The 14502-nt window shown below is 44.9% G+C and overlaps 1 protein-coding gene across 3 annotated transcripts in view; it reads left to right on the forward strand.

The window, feature by feature from the left end:
* FER (FER tyrosine kinase) overlaps positions 1-14502 on the forward strand; it is a 298017-nt gene that overhangs the window by 15170 nt on the left and 268345 nt on the right. The window lies entirely within an intron of this gene.

Here is a 14502-nt window from a genome sequence, read left to right on the forward strand (position 1 = left end):
GGAAATGAGGTACAGAATGCAGCGCAGGCTGCATCAGAGTAGGGGGTAGAACCATAACCTCGGTTCCATAGGGAACATTCCACGCAAATTAGCTGTTTACATTTTACTTTGGGACCACAGATGGATGATAGGTTTCTTTAGAGTTTCCGACATCTGTTTTGGTCAAGTTAGGGACGCTACTACATAGTGCTTATCAAAATGAAGGACAGTTGGCTACCACTGTCCACAGATTGGAATCCCGCTGTCTGCGAATACTAATACACCTTTCTGCTTGAGTTGTCATACTTGCTATTTCTTAGGTATAGATCCAATACCGCTTGGACATATCTTTCTCATCTTCTTGTCGCAGATGGAATAGTATTTTGGGAAAGCTTTTCCCCTCCCAGTCACTTCCCCTCTTTACGCTCTTTAGGAGTCTCCTTATTTTAAGCACGCAAAGTTGTGATTAAATATCGTCTTTTGTAGTTGTTTAGAGTCCATTTGCTCTTTCAAGCCCCAACCAACAATTCATCTTCCACTGGGGGCGAAAATTCAGGGACCTTCGGAGTTTGATGATGCAGGGGTGAACGTTTATCTCCAGGGCCTGCCAGCGTTAATGATGGATTCCAGTCACGTGCTTAACAATGAATGCCAGGCCCCAAAACAAGGTACTGGAATTCTCATTCATCTTCTCAATTCTGATAAAACTTTGGGATATAATCATCACCGATACCGCGGGCTAGAAAATTATGGCAAGTGTCTGACGGCCCCTTAAGGCACAGCCCTGGGCCAGGAGGGGGTGATCCCTGTCCCTTTGCCATTTGCTGCTCGGCTCAGGGCAGCGTGAGTCTAGCTAGTGTCTGCTGGGGAGAGGCCGCTATGGGCGGGGGAGCGGCTAGCCCAGGGCAGCGGGCGTGGGGACACCCGGCCCACCAGCTCCCCCGGACCCGGAGACGCTCCGCCCATTGCTGCACCACCCTGTGGCCGCTCTAGGACGCCGGAGGGTCTCCTCTCTTGGCTCTCGCTGGTTAGGGCTGGACCTCCCTCCGTGGGCGGGGCCTGGCCTTAGGTCTGCGCGACGCCTTAGGCTGTCTTAGTCCTGATCTGGTAGAGCAGGAAGCCCAATTTTGAGGTCTTGTCCCTGTACCGGCTACCCTTGCTAAGGCTTGACATCTAAATCGCAGAGAACTGAAGCAATTGTTTCCCTAAACTTCTACAGTTTGCTGAGTGGGAGAAAAAAACAAAAACCACCTCTGACTATTATTGTCAACCGATTTCTTGTGTGCTTTGATTCCGGCTCAGATTATTGCCCTAGACACCTTCATATGGTGAGAGATCTGAAAGAGCCCATAACCGCAGTTTCCTAACCTGTGGGCAGAGTGTGGGACTAGGGCTTCCGTTTTTCCTCTACAGAGAACCAACAGGCTGTGGGGGAGGTAAACGTTAGTTCTATTGCCTGCCCTATAGCCTCCTTGGTTAATTCAGAGCTTTATAATTGCATGGCTGCCAAAAAGACCGGGGTGGGGGGATGGAGGTGGGGTGGGGTGGAGGAGGCAGGCGGGAGGGAGCGGGGAGTCAGAATCAAACATTAGAAATTGCGTTCTTAGAGGCTGAAAGTGTTACCGAATCTCTGGGGTCGCCACCTGTGCCTCCATGTGTGGGTCCAGCCACTCGTCCTCAATTAGCTAATTAAAGGAGCCAAATTCAAAATGGAAGACAGGGAAGACATTGATTCACCGTGCCCACGTTGGGAAGAGGGAAAGAGACCCAGGGAACTCACCACTTTCGGGGTCCTGAAGTAGCATCAGGCTAAGGAATGTGCGCATCGAGGCTAACCAGGTCATGAGGTGACTGCCCACACCATCGAGCTACCTTTGAGCTTCAGTCCTAACCTGTAAGATGGTGGGACACATTGTTAGAGCTGGGTAAAATGGAGTGTCTCCTCTGGCTAGGGGCTTGCTCATCTTTCAGCGTTAAGATTTCCCCGGGAAAGCCTCTTTTATGTCTGTGTCGATAGTCCATTGCCGTGACAGTCTAATAAATTGAAAGACGTGACTTAGAACACTGTCTTAGGGTTTTTATTGCTGTGAAGAGACACCATGACCACGGCAACTCTTTTACTTTTTTTTAAAAAAATTATTTATTATTATGCATACAGTGCTCTGCCTGCGTGTACACCTGCAGGCCAGAAGAGGGCATCAGATCTCATTATAGATGGTTGTGAGCCACCACGTGGCTGCTGGGAATTGAACTCAGGACCTTTGGAAGAGCAGCCAGTGCTCTTAACCTCTGAGCCATCTCTCCAGGCCCTCACTGCAATTCTTTTAAAGAAAAACGTTTAACTGGAACTGGCTTACAGTTCAGCGGTTTAGTCCCTGCCGTGGTGGCAGGAAGCACCGTGGCATCCAAGCCCACTCGGTGCCGGAGAAGGATGCAAGAAGTCTGCATCTGAATCCACAGGCAGCCAGCGATCCAGAGAGACACCGGGCCTGACCTCCAAGCCCACCCCGCAGTGACACACTTCCTCCAAAAGGGCCTCACCTACTAATAACGCAATGAGCCTCTGGGGGCCACTTTCACTCAAACTGCCACAAAAAGATTTTTTTTTCATTTCTGCTGGCCAGTTCTTGAACTCTGAGCACTTGATTGGTTCCATTAGAAATGTAAGCTTACTCTAAATAAGTAAATCAAATGGCCAGGGAAAGTGACGGTTTGTCTTTAATTCTAAATGTACTACCATCAGCTAAAAAAGAAACTTTTAGTGACTAGGCTCACTGAGGTGCTGGGCAGCAGTAATTCAGAGATGTTCTGCAGGGAGAACTTTCTGCATTATGAAGGCAATTTAGTGGGATATGTCAAGATGGCAAAACGCGGGTCCTTGGGAAGCGCAGTCTTTGTTCAAAAGCCTGTTGTCGACTCTCCGGGTCTTTAAAAAAAAGCCTTGCTTCACATATAAACACCAATACCAAAATTAAGTAAGTACCTCTTTGTGCTTAGGTAGATATAGGTAGAAACAATCCTGCATGGGTTAGCCAAGAGGCAGGTGGACTAAATAAACAAAAGAAACAATAATGTCGCTCCCAACTGGGCAACCCCAAGGAACTCAGCTTCACTTGGAAAATCGTAGCGCTATCTCAGAAGAATACTTATTACTGAACTTATTATATTATCCATTTTAAGACTCTGTCTTGGTGTTCCTTTATTCTTAGTGTCTCCGACTAATAACTTTCTCATTTTATTGCCGTGCGCATAATGATGTTCTTTAGTGTTTCCAAGAGGCTTTTTGATGTTGGGATATGCAATGATTGGACTTTCACTCCAGCAGCTTGAAGGAGCAATAATGAGGCGTTCTCCTTTTTGCATTTATGCTTCCCTTCCAGGCCTATAATTTCATTTTAAAAGTTGATATTGTTCTTTCAGAGTTTCTATTCAATATGGAAGGCAAAGCAATCATTGCTCCCTTAGGAACGACTCCTAAGTTTTCTGAGAAGTAAGACAAGGACTGTGCAGCGCACTCTCAAAGCATCGCGTTGGGATTTGCAACACGGGGCACTCGTAAGCCAGATGCCAGGGGGCATTCTGGATTATAATTGGTGGATGAAAATCTATAATGGTACGCTGAATCAGTGAGGATTTGGTGGGTAGTAAACAGAGTTACAGGACAAATGTGAGGATCTGGTTGCCCAACGGTAGTGTCAGTAACGTTCAACCTTGGCTCAGCTTTGTAGGAAAAACTCCTTGGAACACAAAGACAGAAAGGAAAAGGGTGTGGGGGATGGGAAGGTGGAGAAGAATAAAATACCAAAAGGAAGAATATCAGTGAACAGTTGTGGGTCATTTATTAAGTGCCAGGTGCCATAAGCATTTTTAGTTGTCCCCTTATTCCTCACAACAGCTATGAGGTTGGTGCTGTTGTCACCCTCAGTTGTTGTTGTTGTTTTGTTTGGTTTTGGTTTTAGTTTTGGTTTTGGTTTCGAGACATGTTTTCTCTGTGTAACCCTGGCTGTCCTGGACTCACTCCGTAGACCAGGCTGGCCTCGAACTCACAAAGATTCCCCTGCCTCTGCCTCCCGAGTGCTGGGATTAAAGGCGTGCGCCACTACGCCCGGCATCACCCTCGTTTTTAAAGTTGAAAATAAAGATCAGAGATGTCTTCAGCTGGGAAGTGCTATTGTGACTCCCAAACTTAGGGTTGTCTGACTTGCAGAGCTACACAGAGATTTTAGTATCAGCCATCCTATTTTCTACTCTTTTTTTTTTTTTCCGAGACAGGGTTTCTCTGTGTAGCCTTTGCTGTCCTAGACTCGCTTTTGTAGACTTTGTAGACCAGGCTGGCCTCGAACTCACAGTGATCTCCTGCCTCTGCCTCCGGAGTGCTGGGATTAAGTGCCACCACGCCCGACTCTATTTTCTGCTTGTAAAGATTTTTTTTTTTTAGCTGCATGGTGGTTCACAACTGCAATCCCAGCGCCTGGAAGGATAAGGGAAGTGGATCACGAGTTTGCAGCTAGTTTGGGCTGCATAGAAAAGCCCCCACGGTGCCCTTTGTTTCCATGGACTTTGGTTATCCTTATTCAAAACCACTCTTAGTGCTCTGAATCCTAGAGGAATTCATCGGTTCCTGACTGGCGAGGACGCTTAGGAGTGGTTAGAGTCGTGGCTTCTGTACTAGGTCACCCTGTTTCAAGTCACAATGCCTATGCCAACACAGCTGTAAGCTGGTAAATCACACATTCAAACTCGCTCTGCCTCTTTTTAAAAATATATCTAGAAATAGGGATAATATAAGTATCTATCCCACAGGATTTTTAGAAGGCTTAAATGAGACTGTGAGGTGTGTGTGTGTGTGTGTGTGTGTGTGTGTGTGTGTGTGTGTTAATCAGGGTTCTCTAGAGGAACAGAACCAATAGAGTGAGAGTATATATTACAAAGGACATTATTAGGTTGGATTATACAGTACAGACGGGTACTCCAACAATGGCCGTCTGTGTGCTAGAAAGGCTGGAAATCCGGCCTGGCAGTTTGATGCAAGAAGCCAGATGCCTCAGCGGTTTCGATCTGGGGCTGAGGACCTGGAACATTCCTGGAGAGCCAGTGGTCTTAGTTCTTGTTGGAAGGCCAAAGAAGCTGAGTTCCAACACCAGAAAACACCTCAGCAGGGGATATAACAGTGTAGCTACAGCAGTGCCATGAAGTAGAGGTCAGGGGACAAAAGTAGGCCTCCTAAAATCTGGGCAGCTACTGGGAGTCCCTGCCCATTCTAGACTATCTTTGATCTTCAGTTAATCCTCCTCAAGGACACACCCAGGGGCAGGTCTCTTAGTTGATTCCAGATCACCCTCCTCAAAGACCCACCCTGGGGCAGGTCTCTTAGTCGATTCCAGATCACCTTCCTCAAGGACCCACCCAGGGGCAGGTCTCTTAGTGGATTCCAGATCACCCTCCTCAAAGACCCACCCTGGGGCAGGTCTCTTAGTCGATTCCAGATCACCTTCCTCAAGGACCCACCCAGGGGCAGGTCTCTTAGTTGATTCCAGATCACCCTCCTCAAAGACCCACCCTGGGGCAGGTCTCTTAGTCGATTCCAGATCACCTTCCTCAAGGACCCACCCAGGGGCAGGTCTCTTAGTCGATTCCAGAGCCAGTCAAGCTGACAACCAAGATTAACCGCCACAGTGGGTAGTAAAAACATTTGTCATGTATCTGAGCAGTGTAGGGCGTTTGTATACATTAAATATCTTTATTAGAATTCAAGGGTGCGTGTGATAGCATTCTCTCGCCAGGGTTGGTGCTGCACAATTGCAATCCCTGCCCTGGAGAGACTGAGATAGAATGATGTAAAGTTTCAAACAAACAAACAAACAAACAAGTTTTGTTTGTTTGTTTGTTTGTTTGTTTGTTTTTAACACTGTTAGGACAAGGAAGTGGAGGGCCAGTCTGTGGTCCTCTTTAGACCTTATGAGTATGTTGTAATTGCTGTGACCAAAATACTTGGCAGAAGCAACGGAGGCAATACTCACTTGGCTCAGCTGAAGGGACCTATGTAAAAAATGCGTCAAGACAGGCGAGAGGCAGAACAGCTTGGTCCATGGTGGTGTGGCATTGGCTGTTTGCAAGGCCCAGGCCAGGAAGCCCAGTGCATAGAGAACATGTTATAGCCTTCAAGGTCCCCTGCACACCTAGGGACCTGCTTTCCACTGCCAGGTCCTACCTCCTAAAGGTCACGCACCAACAGGCACCGAACAGACTTCAAAAACATGAGCCTCAGGGGTCAATGCACAATCCATCCCATTGCTCTGGGGCTGAGAGAGGAAACAAACACAGATTACTGTACGTTTGGCCGTACTTTTCTGTTGTTGAGATAATAAAACATGACTGAGGCAACGTAGAGAAGGAAGAGTTTACTTCGGTTGATGGTTCCTGAGAGAGAATCCACAATGGCGGTGAAGGCCTTGGAGCTGCCGCTAGAGCAGGACGCCGAGAGGGCCCGCCTTCCCTCTCCAACACCGAGCTAGGGAATGAAGTAGAAGTGGGTGGAGCAAGCCATAAACCCTCAAGCCCATCCCCTAAGGATACAGTTCCTCCAGCAAGGCTGAGACACCCTCAGAAACAGTACCCACAACAGGGATCCACGTTTTCAAACACTTGATCCCGTGGGAGACTTTCCGCATTCGAACCTTCACAGCGACTCAACACAAGCCATAACTGCTACACAAGTATCTGTGCTGTTGTTGTTGTTGAAATCACTGGTGATGGATTAAGTTGGTACTAAAGAGGTCTTCCTAAACGAAGACAATGATCTATCTATCACTGCATAGCAAAAGCTTTAAGGACAAGATGCCAGGAAAACGACCAATAAAGAATGCCTGGGCTTTTCCTTATCAATCAAAGCTTGCTTTTTACCGCTTCTGAAGGAATAACGACAGCCATTGCTACATTGTGGTTTGACTACTGGGTGAACAAACATCCGGTTATAAACAGATACATGTGGATGTGATTAGGTAATTTAATTTTTGAGTTGAAACAAAGGATTCCGGCTTCAAAATAATAATAATAATTACTATTGTGCCTATATGTGGCCCCTGTATGTGGGTTTGTGCTTGTGAGTCCCTGGGCCTTCAGGGGCCAGAGTTTCCTGAAGGTGGAGTGACAGAGCTTCCTGAAGGTGTAGTGACAGTGACAGTGACAGATGGTTGTGAGCCGCAGGACATGGGTTCTGGGAACTGAATTCCAGGACTCTAGTGGAGCACTAAGTGCTTTTTCTGCCTGCTGACCCAGCTCTATAATTCTAGGAAGGCTTTTTTTTTTTTAATGGATTCTTTGCATTCTTGTTTGCTTCACCCACCATTACCATCACCATCACTAACAACCACAAACAAACAAACAAACAACCCCCAAGACTATGATTAAAATAACCAGCTAATAATGTTTAGGGCTATAGAAGCCGCTTAGCCAGGGTCCCTAACTAGTCTGTGACAGGCCCTGAGCTCAATCTCCACTACAGCAAACAAAGTAAAAACCTGACATCTCCCAAATTCTCTTCCTACTGTAAGCTCTTCATACACATTAGTGAGCTTCCTGGCAGTGCTGCCCTTTGACGTCTTTTGTGTTATTCTCCGAGGCCCATAGCTGAAGTATGCAGTCTATGTGTGCTGACTAAGATCAGTTAACCAGCTGGGCTACGGTTTCTCCTGAGCGGCCTGACTGCAGAGCCAAGTCTTTGAGTCTTTTTTTTTTCTTTCTTTTGTTTGGTTTTTGCTTTTTTGTTTGCTTGTTTGTTTGTTTGCTTTGAGACAGGGTTTCTCTGTATAGCCTTTGGGTGTCCTGGACTCACTTTGTAGACTAGTCTGGCTTCGAACTCACAGTGAGCTTCCCGAGTGCTGGGATTAAAGGCGTGCACCACCAAGCCCAGCCAAGTCTTTCCCTACTAGAGCAGTCTGTCTCATGCGTGCACCCACTTTACATGATTTACTATACAATTTTAAGCACTTTACATGATTTACTATACAATTTTAAGACACACAGACTCTATGAAATCTAAATATAAACCCCATGATAACCTTCTACATGTTTCTTCACTGTATTTAATACATAATTATCACAAAAACATAACATACAGGCCATCATTTTTAAAAATATTTATTTATTTATTTATTTATTTATTTATTTATTTCCGAGACAGGGTCTCTCTGTGTTAGCCTTGGCTGTCCTGGACTCACTTTGTAGACCAGGCTGGCCTTGAACTCAGAGCAATCCGAATGCTGGAATTAAAGATTTGCACCACCACACCACACACCTGGCACTTACCTATTATTTATACAGTGTTCTGCTTGCATGTACACTTGCAGGCCAGAAGAGGGCACCAGTTCTCATTATCCATGGTTGTGGGACACCCTGTGGTTGCTGGGAATTGAACTCAGGACCTTTGGAAGAGCAGACAGTGCTCTTAAGCTCTGCTCCATCTCTCCAGCCTCGTATAGCCAATTTTTAAAGAAGAAATAATTACAGATAGGCTCTGTGTTTTAAAATGTAGACTATCATTCAAGATGTCCCTATATGATCCATCTCCTCTTGGTAACACATGAGCAGGCCTTCCATAGCGGCTCGGGATAGGCAGTCTGCTTTCGTGAGTGGTACCTAGTCTCCCAAGAAGTGTTGCCTTTCCCTTCAACTATGGGATCTCAACAAAACCTGCTGTGCTCTTGCCAGGCTCAGATGTATAGTGCATACCCCAGTGGTCTGAAGTCCTTCTTGGATCTTGCCAACTTGGAATTGATAAGTTAGATTGCAGCAGCAGTGGGTTGTAAAAATCAGACACTTTCCCTGTCACATAGAAGATTTTGTCAGACAGAGAATTTAATGCAGTATGCAGTTATACGAGGTGAAACGGGGAGAGAATAAAAAAAAATTAAGTGCAGGAATGAGGACAAAGTGGAGAAAGGAGGTGAGTGAATCTTGGCCACAATCTAGACCCTGGTACAGTTATCTGAGCCTTTCCAGTTACCCTTCCTTCAGAGCTATTCAGCAGCTCTTCCCACATCTTTTCAACTATTTGCCTTGTGTCCCTAAGGATGCTGGAGATGGATTTCTGACACTTGCCACCAGAGAATCAGGCAAATTGAAAATTTTGTCACATTAAAAATACCTCTTATCTGTGTTTTAGCAATAATAAGCCTTCCCAGAGAGAAACCACTCTGCATACTGGAGTGAAGGAAAAAGTCTTCATTAGCACTTGTCTGGCTGGGGCTAATGCCCAAGGAAGGAGCTGCCTTAATATGCACCTTAGGCTTATGTGTCTTACATACACTTTCATCCTTAAATCTCTTTTAGGTCCCTGGTTACACTTTGAACAATTTAAACAGAGATGGGAGCCTGTCAGTCTGTCCATGTGGCCTGATGGGAGGAAATTTGCACAGTGAAGACATTGCAGAATTGTTTCTTACGTCCACCTGTGTTTCCTGCGAAGAGCACAGAGACTAGAAACAGATAAAGCGACAGATTCAAAGTGAGAGAAAGGCTTCCTGGCTTGGTTTGGAGAAGATGAAAATCACATGACTGAATTTGGTTAACTAAATCTTGAGGGGAAAAGTGAAACTGACCATACAGCTCTTTCCCTTGCTTAAAACTCTGCTGGCAGCCTGGTGAGGGGATTCACATTGTCACCTCTAAGTTCAAGGCCAGCCTGGGGTACATCATGAGGTCCAGGCTAGTCTGGGGCTGGAGAGTGAGATGGGGGGGCAAGGGAGGAGGAGGAGGAGGAGGAGGAGGAGGAGGAGGAGGAGGAGGAGGAGGAGGAAGAGGAGGAAACAATTTTAAAACAACATTTACTATTTTCAAAACAGCCCCTACACAAATCCCTGTTGGCCTTTTTCCAGTGCATCAGAATAAAAGTAGAACAAAAAACCACAGTCTCACCCTCTGTAACATCTCATCTGTTCATGGTGTTTTACTCTATTTCTGTTCTCGCTGCGCTCTCGTCACACCCGTCCTTCTGTGCTTGTAATACTCACTCCTCCTCTCTTCCACCTCAGGGTGTGCCACAGCAATTTGTAACTGTTGTCTAGAACATTCTGTTCCCAGAGCTCCCTGTACCTGGCTCCTTCCTCACCTTCAGGTCTCATTTCAAGTCGCATCTTTTCAGACTCCTTTGCTACCTAAGTTTCTCCCTGTCCCTAGCAACAGCACACACACCCTGTGGCACTATTCTACATGGACTTTAACTCCGCCCAGATGGCATTATCTACTTACTATTCGGTCCCTCCTGTTGGAATGGAAGACTTATGCTGGCACGTACCGACGCTTAAGAAACTATACTATATAGTAAAAAAAATATATGTTAAAACAGATTTCTCCATTAAATATGGTTAGAAGACAATAATTTATTATGTAAATGAAACATATCAATTCTGGAATAATAACAGTGAAATTAAAATTGTGGATTGACTGGATATCATTTCATTTCTGTTCTTTTGCTTGGAACAAGTCTTTCAGGTTAACATATCTTGGGTTAAAGGCATGCACCACTATTGCCTGACAGGTTAAAATTGTTTTAATGAATTGGGGATTATTTCAGATTAAAAAAATATTTTTAAAATTTTAATGTGCTAATTTTATGTCACTCAGTTCCATTTTAGTTACAGTCTTGGGACTTTATAAGATAAGCTGTGAGTTACAAGTAGGAAGAAATTATATCATTCAGTTCATTTTTAGTGACAGTCTTTGGACTTTATAACGTAAACTTTGAGTTTCAAGTAAGAAGAAATTTATTTTTCTTGAAATTGTTTCTACAAATAAATGAAGCCAATTTTTCCCACATGTAATAAGTTAGAATAAGCCAGAGATGCTACGAAATAAGTCACATGAAGTAGGTAATATGAATTATAATCTCAACTCAGGATTGGAGATGTTACTCAGGATTGGAGGTCACGAGCTACTTGGATACTAAAGCTTCAAAGCATAGGAGGCCACTTGTACATCAACCTCAATCCTAAGTAACAGATCTAAGGGACAGCAAAACAGATTGGCTCAGGCTAATTCGTGGCTTTGGTCATAGTTTTAAGCTAATGTCACTGCTACAGGGACAATCTATGTAAAGTGATAATTTTATTTTATCCAAAAAGTAGAACAAAGACCTATGAGGAGTACTAAACTCTGATCTTACATATCTTATCATGCTTATTTATTTACTGCACACACACATGCTAACGTGTATGTTGAGATCAGACAACAGCCTGCAATAGTCAGTTCTCTCCTTTCCCCTAGTGGGGCAGCCAGTGGAACACCCCCATCAGGCTTGAGAGGTAGCAAGCACCTCTTGCTACCCACTGAGCAGATGTACTTCGTGTGCATCTACTCTGCGTACATGGTTGCTGCATTCCCTTCTGGTGTGGGGCAAAACTGAGCTAATAAGTCTATGGCATCAAGACAGCACAAAGTGCACTGCACCCGTGTAAAAGGGAAATCTGTAGTCTGAAAAGTCGGGGGTGGAGCCTAGAGACTGCACTACTCAGGAAGTTAATTTATTCTCAGCACTGATCTAGGCCTAGCAAAAGGCTTTCTTCTTCTTCTTCTTCTTCTTCTTCTTCTTCTTCTTCTTCTTCTTCTTCTTCTTCTTCTTCTTCTTCTTCTTCTTCTTGAGACAGGGTTTCTCTGTGTATCCTTGGCTGTTCTGGACTCTCTTTGTAAACCAGGCTGGCTTTGAACTCACAGAGACCTACCTACCTCTGCCTCCCGAATGCTGGGAGGGAATTCTATTCTGAATATATGCTTGCTTTTTAAAAATTTTTAAATCAGGCATGTGATTTGCATGTATTTCCTGTATGTCTTTTCTTGTCATGTCTGTCATAGAGCAATACTTCCTGTTTTTAAGAAAAATTCTTAAAATTTTGTGGTTTTGATCAAGTCTATTTCCACACTTTTCTTTCACTATTGTACTTTTGGTGTTATAGCTAAGACCTTTTCTTCCTAACTGAAGGTCAGAAGATTTTCTTTAGTGTGGTATTTTGAATGCTTTATCATTTTCTACCTTTTCTAATTAGGCCTGTGGTTAATTTTGAATACCGTGAGAAGTATAGGGCAGTTTCCTTGTGGGCGACCAACTGTATCAAAACTATGATTTGCCTGGTCCTTATAAAGTTAAATATTACTTGCCAGCGCTGAAAAGGCTCAGTGGGTAGAGCCACAGAGCTCAGCTGGGGCTCAGAGATGGCTGAACAAGCAGAAGGACCTGCATTCAGATTCTAGAACCTACTAAAAAGCCAGCCATGGCTTCATGTGCCTGTCATCACACACGCGCGCGCGCGCGCACACACACACACACACACACACACACACACACACACCCCGAGTCTTACTAGTAGGTATCTGTCCAACTTAAATGGACATTATGTTTATATAATCAAAATGCTTTTTGGGAGTGCTTATAACAATTTATGTTTAATTGTCAAAACTGGGGCCTGAGGAATGGCTCCGTGGTTAAAAGCACTGGCCGTTCTTCCAGAGGACAGAGGTTCCATTCCAAGCACCTGCACGGCAGCTCACAACCACCAGTTACTCCAGTTCCAGGGCACCAGGTCCACATGTGGTACACACACACACACACACACACACACACCCCGCAAAACACACATATACATAAAATTAAAAACACCTCTGTTTCTCAATCAGTAAATGGATAAACAAAAATGAAACTCTACCTTGTGCTACTGGGGAAGAAGCTGTCACAGCAATGGCATGGGTACATCTTAAAGGCAGCCTCCATGCAACGACATTTTGGCAAAGGCTAAACTATAACAGGCAAACAGAAGTCATTGCCAGCCGCTGTTCAGGGAGAAGACTGCTGCCTGACTAAAGGGAGAGTTCTAGAACTTTCTTCCCTCTATGTAGTGCTCATGTTTACACATTTTACTACATGTAAATTAAAAATATGAAGTCAAACGTGGAGGGATTGAGTATTTTATAGCTGGAGATAGTTGGCAAAGGGAGCTGTGTGGTACAAGACAGATCTGGCTTGGTTTTTCTGTGGCTGTTGCTCAGACTAACTTACAGTAGCTGTGGTTACCTGTGTAAGATCTGACGAGATCAAGCCATTCAAAGTTTCAACATGGATGGGCGGGGCCCTGAGGCTGCTGAGGGAAGACTCATTCTCCTCAGGGAACATGGCCACACTCGTTGCATTTTCGAAATACTTCTTTGGGCTAAGCATGCCTTTAATCCTAGCACTCAGGCGGCAGAGGCAGATCTCTGTGAGTTCGAGGCCAGCCTGGCCTACAAAGTGAGTCTAGGACAACCAAGGATACACAGAGAAACCCTATCTTGAAGAACAAACAAAACAAACAAACAAACAAAATATTTCTTCAGGATAAACATCTTGTTTCCTTACACACACTATGTTCCTTTCTAAGATTTGTATTTGTTAGCTTTGATTATGTATAGTGTGTGTGTGTGTGTGTGTGTGTGTGTGTGTGTGTGTGTGTTCATGTTCATGTGAATGCATGTGCCCAAGGAAGACAGCTGCATTGGATGCCTCTGGAGCTGGAGCTACTCGCTATTGTGAGTCATCTGACCTTGGTGCTAAGAACTGAACTCCAGTTGGATGGAGCAGGAGTAAAGTGTGTGTTCTTAACCACTGGATGAGCCATTTCTCTAGGCCAGTATCTTCTTTTTAAAGGAAACCATTCACAGTTGATTAAAAAAGTGTTTTCCCCTCATCTCTCCTTTGGATTTATTTTGTTCCAGCCCCGCCCTCTCCTCTTTGGTTTGGTATCTGACTGCCATGATTGCAGGTCTACATAAAACATGATAATATATCCATTTGCCTTTTTCTAGCTGAATTTACAGATTGCACACTTCATTTCTGATGTGCTTAGGCAAGGAACAGGGCTATGTCATAGAGAAGAGCCTCTAAGCACATAAAATATTCCTTCTCAGACAAGTCACTGTGCCCAGAAGCCTGGAGACTTCAGGCGCTAAGCAAGAGAAGTGTGTGGCTCTCTGCTTGCTTCCTCTACTGTATGGGAAGGGGCTCACTCTCTTCTGCATTGAGTTGTGGTCTAGCTCAGCACAGGGCTAGAAGGAAATATTTTTGTTCCTTAGTAGCCCGATGGAGGAAGTGATCTGAGAGTCTGGCCTACACATTTCTTAGATTACACAGACTTCCAACTAATTCTGTGTTCAGCTCTGCTCCTTCTCCTTAGGCAGCTGGATACCCAGTGACCTGGACCTAAGTGTATTTGCTGTTGAAAGGAACAGAAGAGAGCATCAGATTCCAGTATAGAGGGTTATGAGCCACCATGTGGTTGCTGGCAATTGAACTCAGGATCTTTGGATGAGAAGGCAGTGCTCTTAGCTGCTGAGCCATCCCCCCATCCCAAAGGGACCCTCAGGTGACCACACGGGGAAAGTCATGACTCTAAGCACTGTCAAGCACAAGTTCTAGCCTTGTCTTTGAAGGTGCAGAGGACTAGGTGTAAGGCAATCAAGGGAAGGGCAGGTCAGGCCTGGTGAAAGAAAGGCTGAATAAAG

This window comes from Acomys minous, assembly GCF_964271855.1.
Source record: "Acomys minous genome assembly, chromosome: 4".
NCBI lineage: Eukaryota > Metazoa > Chordata > Mammalia > Rodentia > Muridae > Acomys > Acomys minous.